The following is a 16,653-nucleotide window of genomic DNA, read 5'->3' on the forward strand; positions in this document are numbered from 1 at the left end:
TCGCGCAATAGCAGCTCGTATGCAGCGGAACAGTTCCACAGTGATGCGAGTTTGGAAGCAGTGGACCGACGAGCACCGAACAACTCGAAAAACAGGCACTGGACGACAGAAGGTGACGTCAGAGCGCGATGATCGACACCTGCTCCGCATGGCGGTGAATGATCGCACAGCTTCCTCCAGGCAGCTGGCAGCACATTGGTCTACTGCTACAGGTGTACAATTGTCGGCTTCGTCAATTCGTCGTCGTCTGCTGCGCCGTGGATTGCGTGCAAGGGTGCCATTATACAGGATTCCCCTCACGGCGGATCATCGACGGCTGCGTCGGCAGTGGGCTCTTGAGCACAGAGACTGGCGAGCTGATTGGCACCAAGTTGTCTTTTCAGATGAATCACGCTTCAATTTGTGGACCCATGATGGCCGTGTTCGTGTTAGACGTTATGCCGGTCAACGCTGCCTTCCTGAGTGTATTATTGAACGACATAGTGGTCGAACACCCGGAGTTATGGTCTGGGGTGCGATTTCGTATCATGGACGATCCAATTTGATACGAATTGAGGGTAATCTCAATAGCAACAGATACGTCCGTGAAGTGCTACAGCCCGAAGTCGTTCCTTTCCTTCAAGGCATCCCTGGAGCTATCTTTCAGCAGGATAATGCACGCCCACATGTTGCGCGGACTGTTAGAGACTTCTGTTCAGCACAACGCATGCAACTTCTTCCTTGGCCTGCTTATTCGCCGGATATGTCGCCTATTGAGCACGTGTGGGATATGGTTGGTCGGCGTCTCACTCGTGATCCGCGTCCTGCAGTTTCCAAAGACGAACTTTGGTTGCGCATACAAGCGATATGGAATTCTCTTCCTCAAGCAGATATTCAACATCTGTTTGACTCCATGCCACGTCGTATAGCAGCACTTATTGCAGCGCGTGGTGGCTGCACCAAATACTGATTTCGGACGCTTAATTTGTTTCTTTTGTTTTGAAAATTTCATCATTTATTTGTATCAGTACAAGTCGTTTCTGCATTAAATTTCATTTGATTCTGATGATTCTTTCATGGTGTTGCATTTTCTACAAACAGCAGTTTAGAAATAAAAGTTAACAAAAATTGAAATAAGTATAACCTTAAATTTACAAATATATCGTAATTTATTTAAGTTATAAATAACTTATGAACTCTTCATAATTAAACAAGAAGTAAATATGGTTTAAAAAAACAACTATGGGGCTGTTGACAATTCTGTGCCCCTGATTTTCTAGATCAGGCCCCGGAAATCAGTGGCTCTTTTCAATTTGCACTTTTTCTTTCTCCTCTTTCGGTAATAAAGTTTTCTGAAATAATGGTTTGGAATCAATTTGAAAATAAACAGAATGGGTCATTCACAAATTAATAATAATAGTTCGTAATTTTATAATTGGAACTATCACTCGTTGAAATTACCTAAAAAATGGGTGGCTGCTATTTTTTTTTCTGCGAACACAAAGAAATTTCTTTAAAAGTAAAAGAAAAGTGACATTTTGACTGTCACGTCACGAGAAATAACGGCAGAAATCACGTTAAAAATAAAATTTTGAGAAATACTCGTGAAAGAGGGGTTTGCATGTCAATGGAAGCTTTTTAAAATGGAGAATGGCAGCAACGTCTCTCCCGCTCATTTTAAAATTTAGTACAGTAAGTTCCAGCATTTACATTTAGATGACAAAAGCGTTAGAACAATCGAACATCTGGTTACGCCAAAAAGTCCATTTTCTTATTCCGTCTTTCAACTTCGCTTCACTCAAATTCGGTTTTAAATTCAACCATTTGTAATCGACCGAAGTTTTCTAAAGTTTGAAAAATTTTGCCAACCCTTTAGTTGCGGAAGTACAATAATGGTGAAAAGCACGAAAGTTTCCCATTGCATCTTTAATGACTAACAATAATTAAGGCAGATATACTCAAATAATGACGCACGAAAAAAAAAATTTCATACCTATTTAATAACGATAAACTGTCACAAGAGCCGTGGTGGCTCACGGGATAAAGCTTTCGCCCTCCAAACAGGTGAACCGGGTTCGAATCCCAGTAATGGCCATTCGATACGAAATCCGCACCCGGCTCGCACCCACCACAGTGATAGACGGATCATGGGTTGGCAATCCTTCGCTGTCAAGCTAACCGTGAGAGGTTTTCGCGATTTTTTTTTTCTCTATGTAACGCAATTACGGGTTGGTTCTATCAAAAATTCCTCCCCGAAGGCAAATTTCTCCCAGTCCAGGAGTTCCCCTGTCTTCTGGGTTGGGATAAAAATTACAAGGCTAAGGAGTTGAATATTAGTAATAAGAAACATGTCCAGACATTTTGTGAAAGGTCCGCTTTTGTAAAATTGTGAAAAAATTACTCGTAATTTGTGAAGATAGAATAAACGTTAAGTCACATTCTTTCAACCAGGGTCCTGCTTTTGTTAATTTGTGCAAATAGGGTCCTGTTATTGCAAAGAAAAAAAACTTTTTCAAGGAGTTTTTAAATTGTAAAGACATACAAGATTATGCTCAACAATGTAAAATTATAATTTAAAAAATTAAATTTTAAAAAATGAACAGCAATTGCAGCTACTAAATTAGCGATGCAACATACAAATATTTGGTATTTAGATATTTGGTTTTGATGAAAAGATATTTTGTGAAGGGTCCGTTGACAGACCCAAATTTCTTCTAAACAGACCCCTGAATATTCTCATGAAAATTAACAATAAATAAAAGTACAACTAAAATAATAGTCCGAAATTTAGCCAACAAAAGAAGTCCAAGTCCCCTAGCCATAATTACCAGGGATGACAGTTTTGACCGCTTCACTGATCATCCCGAGTTAACTAGGTTATGTATATATTGCAAATATTTATTATCCAGAGAAAACTCGGATGTAGCAAAATTTGTCAGTACGTTTTGTTTTCACGTTTTTACCCAGCCTGAAGCAAATAAAAAATATTTTAAAAAAATGGCGTATTACTTTACTGGCGTTTGGAAAGTATCACTTTGCAGGGTTGCCACAGAAAAAAATGAACAAAATTCTTGCTTTTAGTAGCCTAAAACATGAAAATAGTAGCCAAAAACTTGGAAAATAGTTGCCTAAATACGAACAAAAATTCATCAAAAATATAACTAAAATTTTGTTAATGACTTAATTGTCATTTATCATTCAGTCAAGTTGGTGGCAAATATGATAATTTTTATAGAAGTGTTAATGTTTATTTATATGTATGAAAAGTGATTACTCAAATTCGAAATTCATGCATTGTAATATCGTATTCAAAATTGTTTTTTTTTTTTTAAATCATGCAGAATTTCGCAGCAACAATCTTTGAAAAGGCGATCGAGAAATGAAATAGACTTACAATGGAATCTGTGCAGATTAAACGAATTAAAAAGAGAACACTCAAATTTGCAAATCAAAATTTTCCAAATGTTTAAAAGAAGAAAAAAAGTTCAGTGTGTTCAGAAACTATCTTGTGGGGTGCAGATTTTCCACCCAATTTATGCTTTAAAGAAGAAGAAAAAAGAGCATCGCTAGGAGCACAGAAAAGTCTCCCAATAGTCTCCTTTTCCTGAAAATAGTTGCTTTTTCAGCCTTTTCTGGCAAAAAAAAGTTGCCATAGTCGCCTTATGCCAAATATAATTGCATTTTAGTCACCTGTGCATTTTAGTCATTTTGTTGTCGCTTGTTTTAAAAACTATCATACAAAGACTAATATTTACCTCTTTTCATTTACCCAAGATAACTAGGGATCTGATGGTAAATTAAATGTTTTTTTTACACATGAAAAAAAAAATCAAAATTTCAACTTAAAATTTTAGAATGTTTTGTTTTAATTCCTTGTATTTATCAATGAAATTAAAAAAAAAAAAAATTTCTAGTTTTTTTTCTTTTTGTTATAAAAAATTAGTAAGAGAAGCGATTTAACTAAAAAAAAATTCTTGTCTTTAATAAGAAATGGACTATCCGCTAATAATTTGATAGTCATCGGATCGATGAAAAAAATGGCGATAACGATGGCCAAATGAAAGAATTCTAGAAGAAATATCTGTCTTTTAAAAACAACATACTTACGTATGTACAATATTTTTTTAAATTTACTGCAACTAATTTTGATACAAATACGGAACAAATAGCTACAAATAATATTTGCTGCTCTTCAATTTCATATTGGCATCATTCCAAATATCAGTTTCACAAATCAAGATAACTTTAAAAAAACAACCGCCGTATCTGACGTCAATTTTCAACGAAATAAACAAGATGAATAATTAGTGACTAATTTAATTAACACTGAGAATAAATACGTAAACAACTGAACATACTAACTAATCATCGTGCTTCAGATTAAAAACAAGGTTCTCTTAATTAACGATGTCTGGAGTACCCTGATAAGTAAGCATAAAAAGTTGTTTACAAAAATAAACGCATCAAAATTATTTATTGAGAAATAAAATTCCAATTAATTTAATTGGGACCGAAATAGAAACAAGGAGAATTAAGGGAATAAAATAAGAACATTACACCTAAATCTTATTCGTGAAAAACGCGTCTACGGATGTGAATAATCAGCAATAGATAACAATTATAAGTATAACACAAAACAACGGATTCATTTAATTTTATCCAACTTATCAAAAATTTCACTTTGAACGAAGTAAAAACTCATCGAACTCATCAAAAGTTGCACTTTGAATAATTAAACAATAACATTGTGATAATTTATGTTCAGGGGTCTGTCCACACATTTTGTGAAAGGTCCGTTTTTGTAAAATTGTGAAAAAATTACTCGTAATGATGTTACTCGTGATGAGCAGTATATGCTAAATACTAAATATTTGTATGTTGCATCTCTAATTTAGTAGCAGCAATTGTTGAGTAGAATCTTGTACTTGCAATTCAAAAATTTCTTGAAAAGATTTCTAGAAATTTTTGCAATCTTGTATCTCTTTACAATTTAAAAACTTCTTGAAAACTTATTTTTGCAATAAGAGGACCCTATTTGCACAAATTCACAAATGCAGGACACTGGTTGGAAGAATGCAACTTAACGCTTATTTTATATTCACAAATTATGAATAGTTTTTTCACGATTTTACAGAAACAGGACCTTTCGCAAAATGTCTGGACAGACCCCTGATATTGAGTTGAAACTCTAAATTCAAAAATCGGTGTTTCGCCATAATTTCACAACCAACAACCTCGACATCTGCAGTAAAAGAAAAATCAATAGCAATAACACTGCCAATAACCTAACCCGAAATAATTCCAACACAATGCGCAAATTACTCATTATAATCGATAAACGATTAAAAGTTCCATTAGAACTGTATAAAGTGCCCAACTAAAAACTCCGAAGGAACAGACTCAGCAATAAAACTGCACCGCAAAAGAAAATTAACAGCCGTTATTCCCGCACTAAACTGCTGTTGCACTGTTGAAGCATAAAATTTCGAAGTATACAAACTGAGATAAAAATTCAGTCTCCAAGGGGAGGTTAATCAACATTTTCATCATAAATTTAAGAGCTCAATGAGTTAGTACTCTGTAACGAAGTTTCGTGTGCCTGGCTCGGAAAGAGGGTAAATTACGCACGATTCATTAGCGGCAGAACCAGACCATATAATTAGGCAGCTGTGGCCCGTATTATTGAAAAATATAACGTCCACCCCGGTGCAACACAGCCAGATGATGACCAATTAATCAGAAAATATGGCGTTTGCAGAAATAATAACCTAGACGAGAAGGTATAAAATATTCAAGCGATTGCGGAGAGGAAAAAGTTCGATTTATTAAATGGTTGTACTTGGGTATGCAAATTCAGGAGAGTATATAAGATAATTGCATTATATAATAAAATATTAGAGTATATCAACATAAATATAAGTACATGGGTGCCACTCAAAAAATATTTCAAGACTGAAGTTATTTTTTTGATCAATTAACACAATCATTTACTAGAATTTTATAGCTCACAGACTCCAAAATGTACCTTTCTTTCTCATATATTAAATCAATCATCAATTTCTTTTTCTTCGTTTAATTCATTTATTTTTTACAGCAAACAAGATTAAAATAACAGTTAACCTTGTACATCTTTTTCACACCAACCACTGAAAAATAAACAACTCATTTTCTTCAAGCAAGCAGGCGTTGAAGTTCAATCACATTTTTTCATTAATGAGCTATATCATTACTTGAGAATTGCACAATAATTATGAAAATTAACAACATTTTTTCATTAATGAGCTATATCATTACTTGAGAATTGCACAATAATTATGAAAATTAACAATGTTTACTTTAAAAAGTAATTTTTTTTGTTACATATTTATTTAGATCTAAGAGAAACAATAATTCACCCTTGAAATTTGTTTAATTTAGAAAATCAATTATTGATAAATTTTTTAATATGAATCAAACTATTATTTTTTGTGTGGATCTCATATTTTAATACAAATATAATTCCGACAATCTGACAGGTTTTATTAGTAACTATTGGACAGTATTTTCTTTAAAAAAAAAAAAAAAAAAGAATACAAAATAAAGGATACACGAGGCCTGTCTAAAAAGCATCCGACCTTAATTTTTCTTGCGCAAAGTAGTGATTCTAAGGCGGCGCCGCACTGCGCGGTGGAAGGAGGAACCTTAATGCACATGCTTGAATTTTTTCACCGCGTTCGCTTGTGCAAATCGCTGGCTGGTGGTCGCCAAGTAAGATGCTATTCGTAGTTTTCGTCGGATTTAGTTTTCTCGGAAGATGACTGAACGAATTGAGCAAAGATACAGCATCAAATTCTGTCAAAAGCTTGGTGATTCTCAAAGCCAAACAATTCGTAAGATTCAGCAGGCGTTTGGAGAAGAAGCGATGGGTTTAACACAAATTAAGGAGTAGTTCAACCGATTCAAAGATGGCTGCACATCAGCGGAGGGTGAGCAGCGTTGTGGCAGGCCCCAAACTGCTCTGAGTGCAGCTAATGTTGAGAGGTAGCGAAATTTGGTGATGGCAGATCGTCGTTTGACAGTGCGGGAGATTGCAGAGGAGGTTGGAATGAGTCAAGATTCTGCACATGCAATTTTGCGTGAAGATTTGAACATGAACCGAGTGGCTGCGAAATTCGTAATCAAGTTGTCGCCGGAACATAAATACCTCCCTTTTGACGTTGCACAGGACCTTCTGGACGCCTCCAACACTAATCCTGCGTTTCTGAACACCGTGATAACTGGAGATGAGTCATGGGTGTACGGGTATGACCCAGAAACAAAAAGACAGTCGTCGCAATGGAAGCATCCCGATTCTAAAAGACCGAAGAAAGCGTGGCAGGTGCGAAGCAATATCAAGGTGATGCTGACTGTTTTCTTTGATGTCCGTGGAATTGTGCATCACGAATACGCACCGGAAGGACAAACAGTGACAAAGGAGTACTATCAAGATGTTCTTCGGCGACTCCGTGACGCAGTTCGGCTCAAAAGACCAGACATGTGGACGGCGAACAACTGGCACTTGCATCATGACAACGCCCCTGCACATTCATCCCAATCGATCCACACTTTCTTAGCCAAACATAAAATTACAACCGTTCGCCAACCTCCCTACTATCCAGACCTGGCTCCTTGCGATTTCTGGTTGTTTCCAAAATTGAAGACTCCACTGAAAGGATCCCGTTTTGAGAGTAGAGAAGAGATAATGCGGAGAGCGACGACGGAGCTGAACACCATTCCATAAGAACACTTCCAGAGGTGTTTCCTGCTGTGGAAAATTCGGTGGTCTAAGTGTGTGCAAGCACAAGGGGCCTACTTTAAAGTGGATTAGAGTGCCCACTCCGTGAGGTATTCGAAATATTTTTTCCGGCCAAAGGTCGGATACTTTTTAGACAGGCCTCGTATATACATATATAAATAAATATCGCACACATTAACGTTATTGAACCATTTCATAACAGTTCGAAGAATTTAAGAAGAATTTAACACAAAAGCAGGCATGCGTCATATCACGTTAATTTGTTAACACAAAATAAGTAATCATAGCTTCCGCCTATTAATTATAAACAAAAATATAATACGAAGTCTTAAAAGAATCCTTACACTAAATCAAAGCTTTTCAGCCGCAATATTTCAAAGGCTCGCTTTTCCTCGGACAGTTGTATCCAAATCAATAAACACCTCAAACTAGTATAAGTTAATTGTTATTTTGCGGATCGATGAGAACTTTCCACATGACACGCAAAAAAAGCAATATACATACCGCCCGAACAACAATCGCATGGCTGTTAGCAACATGACTCAATCAAAATAAACATTTCGAACCACGCACACTTAACCTGATTATTAAGATGACACAAACAATAGCGAATGGATTGAACTAACAAAATGAATAATACAAAGTAATATTTTAAAGAAAAACTGATCTCCTCCATTCCTTTCCTATTAGTTTATAGTGATGTTTACCACATAATTTAACAATAATAAAGCTGAAGTTTAACTAAGAATGTTTGTAACTAAAATTGACAAAATTATTAATTATAGATATCACATAGTAATAACTGCTCCATGGTTATATCTTTTTTTTCCTTAGAATTTTTCAAAGCATTTATAAGTATAATTCATTAGGTTTTTCTTGTTTACGCTACTTTTCAAATAAAATTGAGACCATCTTTAATTTTATTCAACATTGCATATGAATACCATATTAAAATAAAATAATGCAAAATGTAAGATAAAACAGTGAATATTTAAAAATTTGTCTTACTTTGCATGAGAATTTGTTTAGAGCTTATTCCAAAAACTTTTTTTTTTAACCGATTATTTTTTCAAATTATATTCAATATTCAATTACTTTAAAAATTTGTCTCCAAAATAATTTATATTAGATAATTATATAATATTTAAACTGCTAAAAATATAAGAACTTAGTGAAATATTCTGAATGCATGCTAGATTTTGGTACACAAATATGAAATCAAAGCCGAATACCTAAATATATGGCCACCATGATGGCTGAATATTCAGTTTTCGGCAAATTCAATATTCCTTGCATCTCTAATAAAGAATAGTTGAGAGTTGGTAGAAAATTCTATCATTAGTTCAACCAAAGCAGTAAATCTATCATGTAAAGCAAGTAACAGAATACAGCAGACTAATGCAAAAATCAGAACAAAAGAAATTGTATAAATAAAGAATAAAACTCAAACAAGGTAATGCAACAGACATGCAATAACCCACAAATCAGATTAAATGTGCTATTTCTCTTGAATTTTCGTTTTATGAATTACATTATGTGAACGTAATGTTAAGCAATAATGATAAACAATTCAGCAAAACAGAATATTTAGGATTGCAAAAGAGTAATATATTTGAAACATCAAAAAGTAAAAATGAATAGACAATTTTCACAGTTACCTATATTCAAATCAAATAAACAAGTATTATTTCCAAGAACAATATGAAAACTAAAGAATTAAACTAAGTATTTTTAACATTCTAGTACCCACAGAAATATACAGATTAGTAAATATACTATACTTCTCAAGAAAATAATATTTCCTCGTACATAAAGACTAAATAATCACTCAAGAAAGTATACGCATATGTTTTCTCGGGGGGAAAAACAGAGAAGTAAGTGTCTTGGTGCAGAACCACTGGAATAAGGGGTAATTGTATTCCGGATGTACTCCGGAATTCCGGGTTTTCGAATCATTCTTCCGGATCTAAAAACTAAAAGCAGTGATTTTCCCGCGAATATTCGCAGAATTTAGCATAAATCAAGACCATGATCTTTCAAATTCACGAGTTTTTAATGAGCGGAAGACCGAGCATTAAAAACATAAATCTTAAAAATGTTGCTAAATCCCGTTAACGAGACGTTTATATACATGTTATTCTTCCACCAATTTGATTCATCTTTTTTCGGTTTGGCGAATTTTTCGATTGCGCCTGAATCTGCTAATAGCGCGATTCTTATTCACGAGATTTTAATATCAAACATCGATTTCCGTATTTACCTGATTTAAAAGTCACGCGTTGCGATTACCATTCACGCGATCTAAAAATTATGCATCGTGATTCCTATTTATGTGATTCAAAAATTCAATATAGCTAATTGTATTTTTGAGGTTTTAAAATCCAATTTTTCGGTTGCGCCAGAATCTGCAAATAGGGCTATTCACATTCACTCGATTTTAAAATTCAATATCGCGATTCTTGTTATAAGCTTTCTCTTGAATTAGTTACTATAAAAGCGTGATATTTTTCATTAGTGGGTAATTTAATTATAAATGCTAGTTCAAAAAATTGTGTTAAATATGAAACATGATTTGGTATATAATTTGATATCGATTTTTCGCACATAGAACTTTCAGGGATTTTCACTTTGTGTTACAATCCCACCTGTGGAGGGATAAAAAAAATATGAAGTGGGGGAATATATAATTTTCAAATAATATTGCAAAAGTCAATTAAACGGGACTAATGGTAATTAGAGTGAAATAGAAATACAGCAAAAAAACTAGGGTGCACTACAGTTTATTGATTAAATGAAATGAAACTGAACAAAGAAATTACTATTCTTGTAGTAAAATTATTCAGCATCCATTTTATTTGATTGATGTCATTATTTGGTTGACAGCAAAAACAACTACAAGCACTAAGTTAAACATTTGACTTGCCTGCTGGCTCAAGTAAAATATGATGTTTGAATGTGTTCGTCGGTGCCGGGTACAAAATTCATATCGACCAGCCATTGCTGGGATTTAAGCCCGGTTATCTTATTGGAAGACAAACGATATATCCCCTGAGCCACCATGACTCTAACATCTATTAATTTAAATAAAATAGGCTTTGTGCTGCAAAGCAAAAGGTAACGGAGAAAATGTTAACAGAAATTTGTTTAGGAAAACCACAGAAAATCGTACTACTGATGTAATATGTACTACTGATGGTGATATGTACTACTGGTAATTGGTGCAGTTTAGACAAGTACAGTAGGTTTTCTACAGTTTCAGGAACTATTTTTCAAGTGGTAGCAAAGATAGTGCATTAATATTGTAATGAATTAATTCCACCACTACTTATAAATATTCTAACAGTAAAGGTCAGATAGAGAAATGGTTATGTTTCAAAATCCTTATCAAAATAAGAATTCTATTTCTTATTTTAATATTCAGATTTAGCTGGCAGTCACTGACACATGTAGGTATTTTGCCCAAAACTCAAATGTTGAGGGTTACATAATAAGTACCAAATATAATAATATAGACATAAAATAATATATTGATATATTTGGGGATTATTAAAACTGCACCCTAACTAAGCAGCTTTAATCTGGTACTTTGGAAAAAAGTGTTTTTTATGGCCCCTCGAAAAAGATGTGCACCGTAGAAAATTACTTGATAGTGGTAAAATTTGACTATCATGAGTTGAGCAATAGCATCATACCCAAGTGATGCTATATACATGTTATTTTTATTCTAATGGGATGAACTACAAAAAACTAGTTTTGCTGACTTCAATAGCCACCAAAAAAGTGGTACAAGTAATATTAAATAATAAAAAAAAGGTATAGTAATCAAAAACTATCTAACCAGGTAAGCGATATATTTAGAACAAAAGAAAAAGTTGCATCCGAAGAATTATATTACCAATTTATTAGAAGGCGGGACTAATAATAATCACTTTATGTTATTTTCTCTGATTCATTAATTCCTCTAAAAATGTCACTTACCTGGTTCTTTAATTGTGTGTCGGTATATGCCGTTCAGTTTTGAGCATGATTTTATAGTGTTTCTCAGTACTGATTTTTTGATTCTCTATTTTTTTTTATTCACCCCATGGTATTTATCTAATATCTTATAAGAAAACGCAACGTGACGGATCCTCATCATGTGAGATATTTTATATTGAATGGTTTACAGTACACAGAAACGTGACCCAACTATAACATAAAAAATACTGAAATGGCATAGCAATGCCAATATGTCAACATTCAATTTAAAAATTTGCACATAATACTGAAAACACCTATCAAAAACTACTGAATACAGTAAAAATACTGAAAATCATGCATCTGCGGTCCAGTAAAATATATATATACACATAAATCATAAAATGAAGCCAAATGTCATGTCAGAAAAATTTGGGTTTGTTAATTGACTGCTCAGAACATTTTCAAAATGAACCATAAATGGACATAATTTCATATACCACAAAACTTAAATAAAATACTTTTTTTTTTCGGCTATTCCCCTATATCAACAGGACCTTATTTTAACGTTGCAGAAAGAACCAGTGTATTTGTTGATTTTGAACTTTTTACAAAAAATCACCAGCGAGTTTTGTTATTTTTTAAAACAAAAATCAGAAGTAACCTTCAGGAAAATCGCAGTGATCCCTACTCCCTATTTTAATAGGGACACATATTTCTAAATCAAGACAGTAGTTATTGTATAGTCAACAGTATTTATTATGAATTTTCAGGTATTAAAAAAAATTGCCATTTCGAATATTAAAAAAGAAAAAACTAATGAAATTAATTTTTTTATCTGTTTATACATTCATGCATTTATATGAATCGTGTATTAGCCAGTTTTTAATGCAGTAATATAGTTGAAAATCTAATGGCAATTAATTTTGAATAATATTTCAATCATAATTATAAAATTTATCAAAATTTTTAACTTAGGTATTTAAAAGTATCTTTAAAAATATCCCATTGAAATCAAATAAAGCATAACTTATTTTAAAAAAATATAATATATAACAATTATTTAAAAAATATATAATGACTACATAAGTATAATAATTATGATTTTTTGGTCTAGATCAGTTTATGCTGAGAAATATTTTGAGTTTAGTATGCTTATCATATTGAAAACATTTGAACACAAAACATTTGTTGATTAAAAGTAACTTATCTGGTAGCATCATGAGAAATAATTAAATTCGAATACTGGGTGCGTAGCTAGATTTTTCAACAAAAAATAAGCACTTTTTAAGCACTCAAAAAATATCTTTAATCACTTTTCAAAAAAAAAAAAATCATAATTAGGCTATGTGAAGTAATAAAAATTATTTTTTTTCTATTGTTTAAAGTTCTTAATTTTTAAACATAAAATCAATAAAATTCAAAACCATTTTCAAAAACTTAACGTAATCATGATAAAATAACCAGTTTCTGATAAATATTACAGAGAAAATTGTGAAAATCAATGCATTTTTTTACAATTACAATTGACACGGCAAATAAATAATCTCTTTTTTAAAGATAGAAAATTTTACAAACCTCGAATAAAAAAGCACCTTTAAGGGATTTTAAAAAACATAAATCAAAAATAAGCATCTTTAAGCACTTTTTAAAAAAGCTACGCACCCTGGAATTATGAAATTAGAATAATTAGAATTAAATCTAACTTAATTTGAATTAAATCCAACTTAATTATTAAAATCTAAATATTCAATGCCATTTGAGCAGTAGCCTTTTTTTTTCCAAATTTCGTGAGGGCAAAATTACTATTAAAAAAAAATAATTTCTAACTGTTCTATAGAAATGATACAGTTCCCAGTTATGTGTAATATCTTATGCAAATGCCGTTTGCAAAAAAACCTTTTCAAAAGAAGTGTCTTTTTTAAACACCCCAGGAATAAAAAGAATTTTACACTTTTTCCTACCAATAAGGGGATATTTCTGTATCCAGATCTGACGCGCCAACTACAATCGCCAAGGTGCCAAATAGATTTTAAACTTGCAAATTTTTTTAAAAAAACATGTAGATGCTCAGGTGTCTGTCCAGATCAAATTTACTACCATTTAGTGGTACCTTCAAATTTTGGAAAAACAGTAGCTTCACAAAATACTTTTTAAAATTTTATTTCTGTATCCCGTAAGAAACGATAAATACACATTTTTACCAGTTTTTTGTGATTTTTTAATATTATTTTTAATTTTCACGAATTATGTTTAAATTTTCACAAAATAGGTACCTCTCAGAAAAACCTAGACAGACCCCTGAGGTTTGCTCGTGGGTGACTACGTTATACATTTCAAGTTGGTCCCTTTCTGTGACATTTTTTTTATATTTTTGATCGAGCTGCTGCTCGGAAGCTTCCAAGACTTAGTGATCATTCTGCCACAGGTCACACTACGGAAATTTCCCCACCAATGCAAGCGTGGTTTAAAATAACATTTACATGTTTTAAAACCACACATTGCAATTCCAATTTACAAAATGAAAGATCGCACATCAATGATAATAATTTTATACCAATAATTTTATTTTTACAAACACCAAAACAAGGACAACTTATTAAGTTTATTTTCAAATTATACATAAACGATAAATGCCTACATAATGAAACACGGCACTAATTATAATAATATAAAACACGTATATAAAATTTCCATCGAGAACTGGGTGTAAATTGTGATACAGAAACTGACAAAAAATAGTTCAGCTCTAAGCATTATTTATGCTGCGATTTAAGTCGCAATATTTAGCACTTTCTACTTCTCGGCATTAGTCATATTCTGAAGCAAATGCTTTTTCATTTCTCTGATATACATTGCCCAAATAATATCTGCAAACTATATTGAATTGTGATTTTTTTTTGGGGGGGGGGGATATTTCAGTATCGTGATCAGTTTCGCCAACTACAATCGCCAAGATGCCAAATAGATTTTAAACTTGCAAAAAATTTTAAAAATAACATGTAGGTGTTAGCTCCGGGGATGGCTACGAGTTATACCTTTCGAATTGGTCCCTTTCTGTGATGTCTTTTTTAGTTTCTCACAGGGCCACTGCCCGGAGTTTCCAAGGCTTGGCAATTATTCTACCGCAGATCATGATACGGAAATCTCCCCATTAATTTAAGAAAATAAAAATCTATATTAATGTGTAAAAGCATTTTTTTGCCTCTACTGTGATGCCTCAAAAAAATCAAATAAACAATAAAGATTCCTTATTAAGGTTTAAAAAAAATTTTGGAAATCAGTATAGAATCTATCCACAAATTTTAACAACAAACGCAATTCAAATGGAAAAATAACTAAAATAAAATCGTGATACACCAGACAAGATAAAAATACTAAGATAATTTTAATCAAACATAATGGTATGCAAGATTTCTCAAGTCAATGGCACTTCAATATATGCATAGGTATGCTTTAGAATGTTGTCCTGAGATCATAAAGTACTTCTAGCAATGTTTTACAGCCGAACTAAACTAAATATAACGTTTACTTTTGAATCTAGAAACACTGATAATATTTAAGCATTATTTAAAAGAATCATATGATTATAGAATAATCAACAATCTATTCATACATACTTTAATCATATACTGATAGATTTTAATACAGCAGGCAAATTATAAAGTAAACGAACGGTATTGCATATTGTTATTGTCCAAAACAAAGCAATATTCTTTTTTAGAGAAAAACGTTTTATAAACCAAGTTAATCCTACAAGGCATTTTTAATTAAAATTAACAAGTCTTAATAAAAACTATTGGTAAAAATCTCATATCATAAACTATATATTTTCAAAACCTACGATAATCATTACTTTGTTTACATAGCGAGCATTTAGGCTTAGCTTTAGCTTGTAAACATTGGCCAAATGTCAAATAATATGCGATCTAATACAATATTTACGACATTTAAAGTAAGAAAACATTACTATTGATAATAATTTTACTTAAGAATCACAATAAAGAATGATTCCAAATATTATTTATCGTAAATAAGGATCTCGGTACTTAGATACTTGGCGATGTTGGCGACTAATCTCTTTTCTAAAAAAATTTATAAATTGAGAACCACTGAAATATGATTATTTCTCGAATACAAATACACAAAAAAACAGATAAGAAGACTTAAAATGTCTCATTTTAACTCAATGGACAGAAATAAAGGAAAAATTTATAAGAATTCTATTAGAAAAAACAGGAAATTCAAAAGCCGGCATTTGTATTGTAGGAAGTAAGCAAATTAGAAGAATTAACACCCTAGTATGGTTTATTGCCTGAAAACCATAATAAAATGCTATTTATTGAATTTTAATATAATCATAATAAAAAAAGAGGGCGGAGATGACTCACCAAAATAATTCTATGCGTGTAATGCACGTGGAAAAATGCCAAGGAATGCAACTTGGCTTCAAGGACAATCGCCAAGGCCAGTATGAAGTTGCTTTATTTGTTTCTTCTAAGAAACCGATATATTAACTACTTTTTTCACACTTTCACATAATCGAAATTCCAGGAACAATAACGATTCTAGTGTATGTTTATTTTGTATCCAACGAATCGTATTAAATCCCTATCGATTCCGCACTTCTTACACAAACACTATCACTCACGTCAGCCGCACATCCAAACAACCACATAACTTCGATTTGAGTGAAACTGCTGGCTGGATTTTGTAAGTCGTGTTTGATGCTTTCTTGGCTGAAAATAGGGTTGCTGTAAGGGCGAGCATTTCATGTTAGTTTTCTGAAGTAAAACGCCAAGTTTTGCCAAATAAAAATTAGACAGCTAAGGATTATTTTGTAAGCTTTCTTGGAGAAAGAGATAAAATAACTTGATAAAAACGATACTGTTGCTTATCAAGTAAAATGTCGTGTCGCAACTTTTTTATTGATTTAGTAACAT

General features: G+C 32.5%; 1 protein-coding gene across 2 annotated transcripts in view; it reads right to left on the reverse strand.

Annotated features, from left to right (window-relative positions):
* Positions 1-16,447, reverse strand: part of LOC107436619 (N-deacetylase and N-sulfotransferase sfl) — a 96,644-nt gene extending 80,197 nt beyond the window's left edge. Inside the window, exon 1 of one of the 2 annotated variants that reach the window (XM_016048387.4) lies at positions 16,102-16,447. The gene's annotated coding sequence lies outside the window, so the exon portion shown is untranslated. The remainder of the gene's footprint in view (positions 1-16,101) is intronic. The other variant, XM_016048388.4, reaches the window with a different exon arrangement.
* Positions 16,448-16,653: the final 206 nt, after the last annotated feature.

The sequence above is a fragment of the Parasteatoda tepidariorum genome, chromosome 10, assembly GCF_043381705.1.
Source record: "Parasteatoda tepidariorum isolate YZ-2023 chromosome 10, CAS_Ptep_4.0, whole genome shotgun sequence".
NCBI lineage: Eukaryota > Metazoa > Arthropoda > Arachnida > Araneae > Theridiidae > Parasteatoda > Parasteatoda tepidariorum.